Source organism: Tiliqua scincoides, chromosome 3, assembly GCF_035046505.1.
Source record: "Tiliqua scincoides isolate rTilSci1 chromosome 3, rTilSci1.hap2, whole genome shotgun sequence".
NCBI classification, from domain to species: Eukaryota; Metazoa; Chordata; class Lepidosauria; order Squamata; family Scincidae; genus Tiliqua; species Tiliqua scincoides.
In genome coordinates, this window is record NC_089823.1 from 224,617,739 (window position 1) to 224,630,729 (window position 12,991).

At 42.9% G+C, this 12,991-nt stretch overlaps 1 pseudogene; it reads right to left on the reverse strand.

The window, feature by feature from the left end:
• Positions 1-4,537: 4,537 nt before the first annotated feature.
• Positions 4,538-4,656, reverse strand: LOC136646904 (5S ribosomal RNA; annotated as a pseudogene).
• Positions 4,657-12,991: the final 8,335 nt, after the last annotated feature.

Sequence of the window (12,991 nt, forward strand, 5' to 3'; positions counted from 1 at the left end):
ATCACACAACTCGTTCGTTCGTTCGTTCGTTCGTTCGTTCTTTCTTTCTTTCTTTCTTTCTTTCTTTCTTTCTTTCTTTCTTTCTTTCTTTCTTTCTTTCTTTCACCTTCCTATCTATCTATCTATCTATCTATCTATCTATCTATCTATCTATCTATCTATCTATCTATCAGTATACATTGCACTTGACACAAAGAGGACAGATCCTTAGCCCAACTAGACAGACATGATAGGAACAACAGAGAAAAGGGAGGGAGGCAAGAGAAAGGAATGAGTGTCCTTTCTTCTTCGGATATGTAACATCGTCACCCCAATTCAACTGAGATTTGTTTTATCACTTGCTTGAATCAGGGAATGTTAATATAAATTTATTATTATGAAAACATACATGGTTCTGGCCACTCCAATTTTATTCTCACCACAGCCCTGTGCAGTTGGTTAGGCCAGGAAAAAATATGGGGTGATCCAAAAGTGCACAGCCACAGGCTATGTTTTCCACCTTTTTTTATAAGACTTGAAATTGTCTTTTGTACGTGAATGGATCACATTATTTCATGGAAATCTTTATGCGCACCCAACCTGGCATGGAAACAACCACAGAGGTAGCAACAACCAACTGATAAAGATCTATGCAAAGAGGGTTAGGTTGCAATCCTATCCATACTCACCTAGGAGTATGTCCCACAGAACGCACTGAAACTCTGAGTAGACATGCATAGAGTTGGGCTATTAGCTAGCTTTGAAAATGATTAGTTTTCTTGGTTTAAGGAGGTTCATACTTAAGAGGTTTATGATTAGCCCAAAGGCAATGCATCTAGTAAACCCCTACCTTCCCCAACCCCAAGGGTGACCAAATATTTAAATGGACATTATGCTACATTTATTTGAAAATTCAAAAGAAGCATCCTTGCCATGTTACTTCAAAGCAGATGTGATGCTGCACTGATGAGGTTTCAGGCTATGGAAAGAATGACCACTATATGGATTGCGTTGCATTCCAACACTAAGAACAGCCATTTGTCTTAAACTCTGGAACCAGAGAGGTGGATTATTCTAGACATTTAACCAAAACATTCCATGGTCCTTAACAAACCTGCAACTAGAAGTTGAACATCTGCCCTGGATAAAGACATCATTGTATGAAAGCAACGTTGTCTCTAGTAACACTGTACTAGCACACTTTTTTCCAAACTGCTCTGAATTTCCTCGTCTTAGCATTCACATTTAACCTAATGTTAACTCTGCAGAATCCACTCTAATTTTACAACTCACGTAATGTTGTTTTTTCAAATGCTTGACTTCCATGCATACAAACCATATGTTGCAACCGTTGTCAAACAAACTTTGAAGACTTCTACAAGTTTGTTGGTCAGGGCAATGCCAAAATGTGAATGCTAAGAGGAGGAAATTCAGAGCAATTTGGAAATAGTGTGCTAGTACAGTTGGGTACTACAGTTGGGTACTAGACATTGGGTAGCTGCTGAAAACTGCATCCCTGTGTTGTGTTCTTCCTCTCTCTCATGCACCACAATGGATCATTTTCACTTGCACCCACTTGTGATGTCATATGGTGCATTTCCACAGCCGCAAACGCTTACAAGTGGTGACATCATGAGATGGGGTAAGTGATTATGAGAGAGGGAAGGAGTTTTTGACCCAAGGATGTCCTTTTTGGTGAAAGTTCCATGTCGACTACTTCTGCCGTAGAAAAAGAAGATTTTGTACAATCATTTGGCTGGAAATGGCATTTAAGGTTTCTTTAGGAAAGCTTTCATTTTCACAATCATAATATATAGATAACAGGATATGGTTTCATACACAAAATCTATTCTATCCACCACATTCCTCAGAATCTCTAGATCTCAAGGAACATTTCTAGAATCTCATGCTTAGGAAAAAAAAAAATTCGGAAACTACCAACACCCACTAATGGTTGAGAAGCCCCAGTTTGTACATTTCTTGTCTCACCCAGAAGCACTAAAACCCCAATCCTAACCCCCTCCCCTGCAGGTGTAACAAGCATTGCTCAGGCCAAGGCCCCTTTATGAGAATCAGAAACCAGCCTCCAGTGATGAGCTGTGGGCCTGCTGGTGGAGAGGCCGTCAAAGCAGGTTAGCCCATGCAGGGTTTTGGAGGAAGGTGGGGAGGGGCTGAACAGGGCAGAGGATAGGCAAACTGGGGGTGGGCATGTAGGAAACGGGGCGGTAACAGGGGCGGAAAGATCAGTCCTATGGGGATCAGGCCCAGAGGACAGATGTCTCCTTACCTTGAGGAGACCTCCAGCAGTTGAAAATCCCCGGCAGGATTCAGAGGTAGCTGCACTTGCGCCACTGCATCACAACACGGAGATTTAGGTGGGATTGGGCGGTAAGGACCCAATCCTAAACAGGCCCAGCGCTGGCACCGAACCCTAGCACCAGCATTGGGTGCTGTAAACATGCCCAGCTCCTGGCACGGACCGAGTGCCAGCACTGGGTCCGTGCCAGGAGCTGGGCCCAGCACCGCCACCAGGGGTACCACTGGGTGGCAGTGTGGCTTCTGGGGGAGGGTGGGACAAGGGCAGAGGAGGATGGGGTTGAGGAAGGAACTGGGGCAGGAAAGGTTCTGCTCCGCTGGACCCTGAACTCCATGTCAGGCCTTCTGGTCCGACACAGAGTCTGTTAAGTCTGCACTGGCAAAATAGCTGGTGCAGACTTGAGAAGCCCGATTGTGGGGCTTGGGGCTTCCCCCAAGGAGACTCTGGCAGTTTCCGAGTGCCCACTGAATATTGCAGTAGCTGCTTTGGCACAGCTGCTCCAGTGGATGCCAGGAAGCTCAGGTTGGACTGCCCATCCTTAACCTACAGGGCTTGTTCATCATTGCCAATGTTCTATAAATCCTACCTGTCCTCTCCACAATTTATATGAAAGAGAAAAACTGACAAAGATAATAAAAATAGTGTGAATTCATATAACACTCATCTTTATTTGTATCATATAATAATAATGTGAATTCGTTGTTATCACAAAATATTGTGAATTCAAATAACACACATCTTTATTTGTTTAATCACAATGTAGGTTTTCTGTTAAAAAAAAAAAAATTACATGCTTAAAACTATTCCAAACACTGTGCTTGGAAACAATTTCCATTAACTGAATGGAATCTATTTTCAAGTGAATTGTTTAGGACCAGGGTAAATGAGCCAATCCTACATTTCAATGAACCTCAAAATTCTCTAGATTATTCTGAATAAAGCAAAATGGCTGCAGATAGGAAAATGGTTGTGCAAAAACGCTAGTACAATTTGCACATTTTATTCTTAATGCAAAATCATCTGATTTGATTTTCCTTTTCAAAGAATTTTGGGTTTGGATTCCAGACCTTCAGCTATGAATACACAATGATGGGATAGCAACCAAAAGTTACCTTTCACAGCATAACTGATCGAAGCCAGTTGTAATGTGCTAACCAGCAAACAATGTGGGTTTTGAAGGAACATAAGATGTTGTCTTATATTTATGGCACTGATTGCCAGTGTCTCTCCCCACAAGGTTCCAGATGTCAGAGACAGAAACTCTGCATCTTTCTGCATGTAGAGCATGTATTCTACCAGTGTTTCATAGCTAATTAATTCATGCACAATCCCCAGCAGTATAGGATCACACCATGTCAGAACGGTTCCACTGTATATGTGTAGGAATCTTTATTTCACAGCATTGAGCAAGAGGCATAAAAATGTCCCCTATTCATACTTTTCTAGTAACAAGGGAGACTTCTTCAACAGTGGGATATTTCTCAAATTTAAGATTTCTGTCTATGGAAGAATTACCCTCAAAAGTTTGGTGCCTGGTCAGGAACTGAGTAAGTAACATGCAAGCATCTTTACAATTCAGGTACGGCAAACAGTTGCTAATGTAATTCACAGCCCAATCCTACCTAAACACCACCACCCCCACCCCCCGCGATACAACTGTGCCACTAAAACACACACAGCATCCTGTGGGGGGGGGCAGTTTTAGATGTCTCCTCCGAGTAAGGAAACATCTGTTCTCTTTCCAGGAGTAAGCCTCTGATGTTGCCATGGGTCTACTTGGACTTGCACCAGCAATTTTACTGGCTCAAGTCCAGTGGACACAGGAAGAGTAGACTGAGGTTGGAAAAGGGGATAAGATATTGGCAGTGCTGCTGCCACTGACGCCACCCCCTTCCCAGCCTCAGCACACACCTCTCCCCAGTCTGGTCTCCACCCCGTTCCTCCCCCTCAGCACCCCTGTTCTGCCCATCCCCCTCCCACCCCCTATGCCAACACATTGGTGCCAGGGCTTCTTCAGAGGCCGCTAGTGTGCAGCAGTGTCCTGACTGCACAGAATTGTGGGCTACCTCTTGCAGCCACAATAAAATATGCTACACTGCCAGAACACAAGTTCTGGTGGCACAGCGGGCCCGTAGGTTGGGCCCTCAGCAGCCCTGGATCCAAGTACCCAATCAGCAGGTTATCATATTGAATTCTACATTTTATGGTTGGCAACCTTCAGTCTCGAAAGACTATGGTATAAGCCTACAGCACCTGGTATTCCCAGGCGGTCTCCCATCCAAGTACTAACCAGGCCTGACCCTGCTTAGCTTCTGAGATCAGACGAGATCGGGCATGTGCAGGGTAATATTTTTATTTATTTTTAAACATGTTAAATTATGCTGAATCTTTGATAAAACCGAAATAAATACACATTATTCATTTCTGCCAAGAGATCACTGTGAATATATTAGAATTCTGACAGGTTTCTGCGCTTTTAAACCAACCAAACAGATGCAAGGAAAACAACTCAAAGATACTCTTTTGGTGTAATCTGACAGCAATCCAGTTAGGAAAACTAATATGCTGCTGATTTACACCAACAGCAGAGATGACCCTCATATTATAATATTGATCTGCCTTTAAAACTCACCAATGACATATTCTGCCAGTCCGTCCTCTTGGATGGCTCCAGTACAATACACCACAATAACTATTGTGCTTTCTCTTTAAGAAATGCAAATCAATATTAATTAAAATTAGACAAGGGTTTGTGATGGAAGGGGTCCTTGTACTCAAAGGACACAGCGGCCATTAAATAAATTTTAAGACTTATTACTTAAAAGACTTTAAAATGAAGTCAATGCATTGTAAGTCCTAAGGGAAGCTTCCCAGCCTCTGTACCATAGTAGAACATTAAATTATAGGTGCCACAATCAAAGGCAAACACAATTAAGAATCAAGCGGTTAAATGTTATGTGTCACTCTCTAACGAATCTATATTAGAACATTTAATTAAAAACTTTTTAAGAAAAGAATTCCATAGTGCGAGCTAAAACCAAAAACTGGCCCTTGTTTGGCTTGTATTAAACAACCGGCATATTAAAAGCGCCATGCCTCTCTCCTGTTCATTATCATGAAGGCAACATTTGCATTTCTTGATAGACTATTCCTGTTTCTTTACCCTCTTTTTTTCCCCTTGTCTTACATCAGTCAGCGGAAAGAGTGCCACCACAGGCCATCATTAACCTTCCAAATCTGCCTCAAAACAAATAGTACAAGAGCTCACTAATTTGAAGATCAAAAAGCCACTTGTCCATTATATAATTGGAATGAAAGGCAAAATGTTGCTGTTCTGAAGAGCATAGTAATTACTAGCTGTTAATTGCTCTCTCGTGGTGGCTCACTTTTAATTAAAAAGAACAGCTCGTCGCAGGCCGATAAGCAATGGCGGAGACCACTGGTTTAATCAACAAAGCAGAAAAATTCGTTTCTGCTGTGGCCAACAACAGCTTGAGAAATCTTCAGATGTCCAATTGAGATTAAAAACTGTCTATTTAGTGCAGTCAGATTTTATTTTAAACCAAGGAAATGACTATTTGAAGCCTTCCAAGGCGAGCGTCCCCACTACATCCCCAATGGTGCTACGGGCACTAATCACTTGCTTGTGGTTGTGATCACTCAAGTAAAGAAATTTAGCTACTTTCCTCTCGACTCCATCATTCTTGGGTAATTGGCCTGTCTGAGGTGAGCACTTTTTTTAAGGGAGGGAAAAAAAGGGAAAAAAAAGTGCTTTAAAGTATGAAAGGCCCACAGACTGTGCATTTAATTACTGTTCATATTTCATGCAGTCAAACAGAATTTCATTTAAGAAGGAAATGATTTACCTATCTTTAAGAAGTCTTTACGTGCATTGCTCTGAGTTCCGAACCCCCCACCTCTTCTTTCTACCACCCTATTTACATGCCAAAAAAGAAGAAATGTTCAGAACATCAGTGTTAATACTTTAAGAAGCTTCTGTCTTTTACTCTTTCATCTGTAACGTACATAAGCGACAGCTATCTTTAAGGCAAATAATGCTATATCGTGGAGAAACAGTTTCTTTAGTTAAGCAGGTCCTGTCTGGGTTAAGTGGGGCTATTTTGTCCTGGTTTGTCTCATCTCTCTCCAGCAGTGATGTCCATGGCCAGCATCACTTCATACACTTTTTCCTCGATAACCCACAGGGCTCCCAAAGGCATTGTATTTGGCCCTCTACTGTGTGTTCAGTACAACTTTGTGAAGGGATCTACTTTAAATTTGAGAACAATGCCAACAAAGAATACAGCAAACCTGATAAAGCAATCGATTTTTCATTACTATTTTAAAAAATTATATTCCACGTTCCCAACAGGGAAACTCAAGGCAGCTTAGACTGCAATCCTTTCCACACTTTCCTGGAAGTAAGCACCATTGACTCTGACGGGATTTACTTCTGAGTAGATAGACATAGGATTGGGCTCTCAGAGAATTGAAAACATTCTCTTTAATTTACAAGAATTAAACAAATCAGATCTAAAACAGGTAGCACAAACAGAAGCCAAATAAAAATCAACAGCCTTCCAAGAAACTATATTTCAGAACTAGAAATGTTGGGCCACAATCCAAGGAAAAGTTAGTGTGCATACTATCAGTCTCAGAGTCCAATCCTATACAACTTTCTAGTGCCGGTCCAGCCACAATGCAGCCCTGAGGAAAGGGAACAAATGTTTCCTTACCTGGATGAAGCTTCCTTGATTGGCCCATGCCACAGGATGCAGTGCATGCCCTGTTGGCACAGCAGCATCAGGACAGGAAAGTTGAATAGGATCGGGCCCCCAATGGATTAAAGCATTCCTAAATTGGTGCTAGACTGTGGCCTAGTTCTCTCCATGTACCATCTAATGTTGGTATATGAATTTCATGCAACTATTTTGTAATATATTCTCAGCACTAAACAATGTTAAAAGTTTGTAATCTAGACATTACTTCATTCTTTTTTTCTTTTGGTCTTCTAACAAATGTACTCAGCTAAGACTCTAAAACAGTGGTTCCCAAACTGTGAATTGGGACCCCCTGGTGGGTCGCAACCTGATTTTTAGTGGGTCACCAAAGGGTGATGGAAAGATCAGGTAACTATTGCCTCAAGCCCTGAGGCTATTCAAAAATCAGATGCTATAGCTGCTAATTACCTTGCAAAGAGCTCAGCTCTTGCAGTTTGCAAGATAGCTGCTAACTGCCCTGCAAGGAGCGGAGCTCCTGCAGTTTGCAAGCATGTGTAAATATAGAGACATAAAGTTTGAGGGTCTTTTTCTAGTTAGTATTACTTATAAATAAATAAATAAATAATTTCTAGATCTCCTTTTTAAAAGTCTGGTAAACCTAGGTGGGTCCTAGGTTGAAATGTCATTTTAAAAAGTGGGTCTTGGTGCTCAAAAGTTTGGAAACCAGTGCTCTAAAACTGGGATGCAATCTCAGATACACTTTCCTGGGATTAAGCCCCACTGAACATAATGTAAATTACTTCTGAGTAGACATGCACAGGATTGCACTGTAAGGCTGTAATTCTAATCACATTCACTTGGGAAGAAATTCCAATTAACTCAGTGTGTTTTACCTCTGAGTAGACAGGCACAGGTTTGTGCTGTCAGTGCATAGATAACGTCTCATCATAGTTTAAAACCTAGTAGGCGTGATCCATTCAGGGCCAAGCACTTTTAAAGTACTTTTTTTATTTGAAAGGAGGATTAAGCATGCATTCAAGACTATAATTCCAAATGCACTCACAAAGCAATCACTTCCCTTAAATTCAGCAGAACTTACTTCTGAAACATACAGGTTGGCTCTCGGTATCCGCAGAGGATCTGTCCCTGGAACCCCCGAGGATACCGAAACTTGCGGATAATCAAATCTGCATGTGGGGGCTGTCAGAGGACCCCTGCTAATTGGGTAAGAGGCACTTTTTCAAGTGGGTGCTCCTTTTTTAGCAGGGGGAGAGTAACTGGCCCACCTCACCCCAGCACTGTCTGTTCTAGTGGCTGTCTGCTGGTATTCATTTGCATCTTTTTAGATTGTGAGCCCTTTTGAGACAGGGAGCCATTTAGTTATTTGATTTTTCTTTGTAAACCACTTTGTGAACTTTTAGTTGAAAAGCAGTATATAACTACTGTTAATCATCATCATCATCATCATCTGGAGGTATTCTGAGATGCATGGAAGTCGTGCCTGGCCTCCACGTGCCTCAGAAGATCTCCCAGAGGCTTCTGTGAGACGCTTCTGGTTTTTTGTCAAAAATTTCTCAGAAGGCACCTCCTGTCGTGCCTGGGAAGTTCGCAGAGGCCCTCCAGGCGCAGGTTGGGAAGCCAAATTCACAGGTCCTAAATCCACAGATAAAGAGGGCCCACCTGTACTTAGGATTGTGTTGCATATCTCTCCCCTTGAAATTAGACCTTAATATTAGCAGGCTCATGTCCCATATTTCACTTTGCATGATGTTCCCTAAATTGTCAGACACCTTCATTGCCTACAAAACCTTTTTCAGCTCAACTCAATGGCAAGCATTTAATGAACCAGATTCTTAGGTAGCAAGGTCAACAAACATTTATTGACTTTATTGGAATTAATACTAGAGCTACCCGTTGAATAAAATTTGGTTGACTGACTCACCATAACATTTTTAATGTTTCATCAATTCAATAAATTCATTAAATTGAAAGAAATCCACATAGTACTGGAACTACAATATAAGTGCCTTGTTGAAAATACTGCAGGAAGTTATGTTACAAATCGGTAATCAAATGCTACCACTGGCTGTGGGATAGAAACAGCTGCCTTTAATATTTTATTTTTCCCTGCCTTATAGAAATAACATTCCTGTAATATTTCATTTCAAACAATAATGAACTGTGTGTCCTTAACCTCAGTTACAGTTGGCATCTGGTATTTATTCAACAGAGGCTCTAATTGATTAACCTACTGAATAAAATAACTGCAAATTGTAGTTCAGGTCAATACCCAATGCCTCTCAAGTGCTCCACACTGCGAGAGGCTGCATCCGTTTCTTTCCTTTCTAAATGTAAAAAGTTGCTCTTCACTCTCTATCTCTCTTCTTCACTAGCTTATAGTGGGTCTAACCACTGGTCCTTCTAGCTCAATTTTCTTTCTGACAAGCAGTGACACTCCAGAGTTTCAAACTGGGGTCTTTTCTCAGCCCTACATGGAGATGTTAGGGATTGAACCTGGAACCTTCTGCATGCAAAGCTGGTGCTCTACCACCAAAAACAATCCTATTCATAGAAAGAAAGAGATCATGGAAAAGGAAGAACACTTTCTTCAGCCTCTAGTTTTCTTTGTGGGGGGGAAGAGGACACAGGTATGAATGGAGGAGCACCTCCACCTGCAGTCTGAAGTGTTTCAGGTAAGCCACAGATTTATCACATTGGTAAGCACTAGGTTGTTGATGTGGCTTGGCATCCCTGTTCCAAGCAGTGGCCGTGTACACGCTTGCTTGTATGTGCTCAGTCTACATATTTGGAAAAAAAAAATTCAGTCCTTAGGACACTCTCCTTACAAGGATAGTGACCCTGTAAAAGACTGTCCTGAATTTCCTGTTTGACAGAAAGTGGAGTATGAAACAATATAAATGCAAGAATGGCTGTAGTGCCTTACACAAGGACCTTAACACGTGTTTTGTTATGTCCGGCGGTAAGGTTGATGGGCTGATTTTTTTACTCAGTAAATGGAAGCTGCAGGAAGTTGATCTGGATCATGACCAGCGTTCCTTGTAAGGGGTTCATGCCACCTCCAACTACTCAGCAATGACATCACACATCATCGCTGAACTTCTGATGACATCAGGTCATTGCCAATCTGCACAGAGCTCAGGAACAGTAATCATGACCCACTATGGGAGTGAAGGGAGTTAACCCTTTTCCCCTACCATAGTCCTGACCTGGATTGCCCTCCCTTACAGCTCCTATTTGCTCCACCAAGCCTAACAAGCCTAATGTTTGAACTATAAATACAGCTGAACATGATGGTCTAGTGACTGAGGCACATGAAAGGTCTCTGCTGCGTGCATGGTGATCCACAACGTGGGAACTAACTATTCAGTTTGCACGTGCAACATCCCCTGACAATTTCCCAACATTACTTGTGAGTGAATTTGAATAATAGCAGCCAATTGTAATAGGGCCTTACGCTGCTAGAACTAGCATTTGGACAGAGTAAGATCCTTTATGGCTGTCGCAAAGTGCAAGATCCTTAATGGCTGTTGCAAAGCAATGGCTCCAAAGGGACGGGGGAGGTGTCCCTTGCACATGTGGTGAGGCTCCCTGTAAGACTTGGTGCTTTGCACCCCCTCTAGCTACGCCACTGCATGCACGCGCACACACACACCACTCACATTTGGACTTCCTGCATACTTGCCATCTGCACAACTGGGAAACTAATCGGACTTGATAAAATCCCATGCAACACTCCCATCTGAACCTGCATCCTCCTACACCCGCATACCACTCGATAATGCCACAGCGCAACAATGTGCTTATCGGCAGACTTTTCTGCATGTTTGTTTTCCTGCATTCATTCCTATCGTCCTGTTCGCCTGCTCTGACTGTGCCCGAACGTGATAACTCTGTGACCTCTGGTGTTCCCTTTGTGATAACATGGCCTGCGAAGAAATTTTCACTTCCCCCCTCCTACTTTCTCCTGGTCCCAACTTTTTGTCAGCACCTGTCATCAAAGAGTGTCTTGACTTTCACAGTTTTCCCTTTGGTTCTCTTTGCGTGCCTGCTTGTTTTTTTCCCCCTCAGACTTGTTCTAGGGTTTATCAGAGGAAACACTTGCACTCCGAAGGATAGCCTCCACACTGTGACAGATTAATCCGAGTTGAGTGAACTTCCTTAATGCAGAGGGCCCTAATTATTATGAAGGCACTTAGAACACAATGAGAGCTGACATCTGACAGACCATTCTCTGCCAGCCTCGCATTGTCTTACTGTCAGGCTCTGTCAGTTCCCAGCCTTAATTACATCCTGTTTACAAACATTAAGCCTGACTTCAGATGAAGTCTTAACAAAGGTTGACAAAGGTCAGGGTCACATCACAAGGATGTTATCTGTCTGTGTGCTCCTACTGATAAAGGAGGAGGAAGAAGATCAAAGATGATTTGGGAAGATAACTCTGGTTGTGCACCACCCAAAGAAAATGGCCTGAAAAATCCAAAGTATGTTTGAAGTGCGTCCCAGAAAGCAGCCTGACAGATTTGTAGGCAGTGGATATCTCAGTGTTTAGATTCAGCCTTCTGGAATGTTTTAGAAGGAGTTCCTTGTCCAGATGAGTGGTGAAATCCGTGAGGAACAGACAGCCACAGAATAGAGGCAGAGCTGGAAGCTCATCTCATGAAGTTTCCTGGGAAGACCGTCGTTTGCATTCCGTGATTTACTCCAACTCAAATTTACTCGAGAGAAGGGGCAGTGGTGGCATCAGGAATAGGCCAGGTCAAGGATTGGCTCATACTCATCAGAGGCCCACCCAGCCAGGGCAACCCCAAATATTCAACAGTGGTGGGAGCAGTAGCATCCACTATATTAGGGGTAGGCAGGGGTACCATTGGACCTCGCTGCAGGTCTTTGCCTCAGCAACCTGGTGCCAACACTCAGAAGGATCAAGGACTTCTCCACTGCAGGACCCATGCTGTGGAATTCTCTCCTAAGGGAGATCCACTTGGCCACCTCCTTAATCGGTTTCCATCAACCTGATGGGATAATTTTATACTGAAAGGCATTTGCTTGAATTTGTCCCTAGTCCTGCTGAAGGCTGAATCCTTTCTTCGCTTCTTGGGGACTGGCCTTGTAGGCGGTTCTACCAGCGATCAGCTGAAATCATCCCTGCAATCTTATTGTGGATCCCCATGTATTTACTCAAAAGTAAGTTCAACAGTTGCTCAATGGGGCTTATGCGTGGGCTTAGTGAGCACCTTTCTGGCAGAAAACTCACAGCTTACTTTAAGTGGGACTATCAGGTAAGCATGCACAGGACTGCAGATCAGTCTTTTAAGTGGCTATTATGTTTCATGCTCTTGCTATTTTTATTTGTGAGGTTTTTATTAGAATTTTGAAATGCTTTCAGTATCTTCAGTTACAAAGGTGACAGAATACTAATACTCACAGCTGACATTCTGAAAGAACATGCACTCATTTTCAGACAGTACTTAACCAGGCAATACTTACGGCACGTCTTAAACAGCTTGCCAACTGGGCAATTTCTCATCAAAGAACTGAATACAAAGTCTACAAAACTATTCACTGATTTGAAAGGGGAGGGCTGTTCTAATGACACTCTCAGAACTGCTTTGTCAAGAGCGAGAAATTGTAAAAGGGAAAGATTTATGAAGAACTAAGGAAAGGACTAGAGCTACTTGAATTTTATGCAGTCTAACAAATGACGGTCAGCCCAATCCTGAGCTGCCCGGGGCACAGGACTGCAGTGATGCCAAAAATGGCTGCCGCTGCATTCAGGCAGCAGCTGCCAGCTCCTCAGGAGAAGAGACTTTCATCCCCTTCCCCATTGAGTAGCCCCATTGTGGGTTGAAAGTGAGTAGCCCCATTGTGGGTTGGCAACCCAAAGGTTGGGGGAGAATCAAGAGCCTCCATGTCGCCCGGTCCCGCTTCCCTCCCACCCCAATCCCTCCCCCCG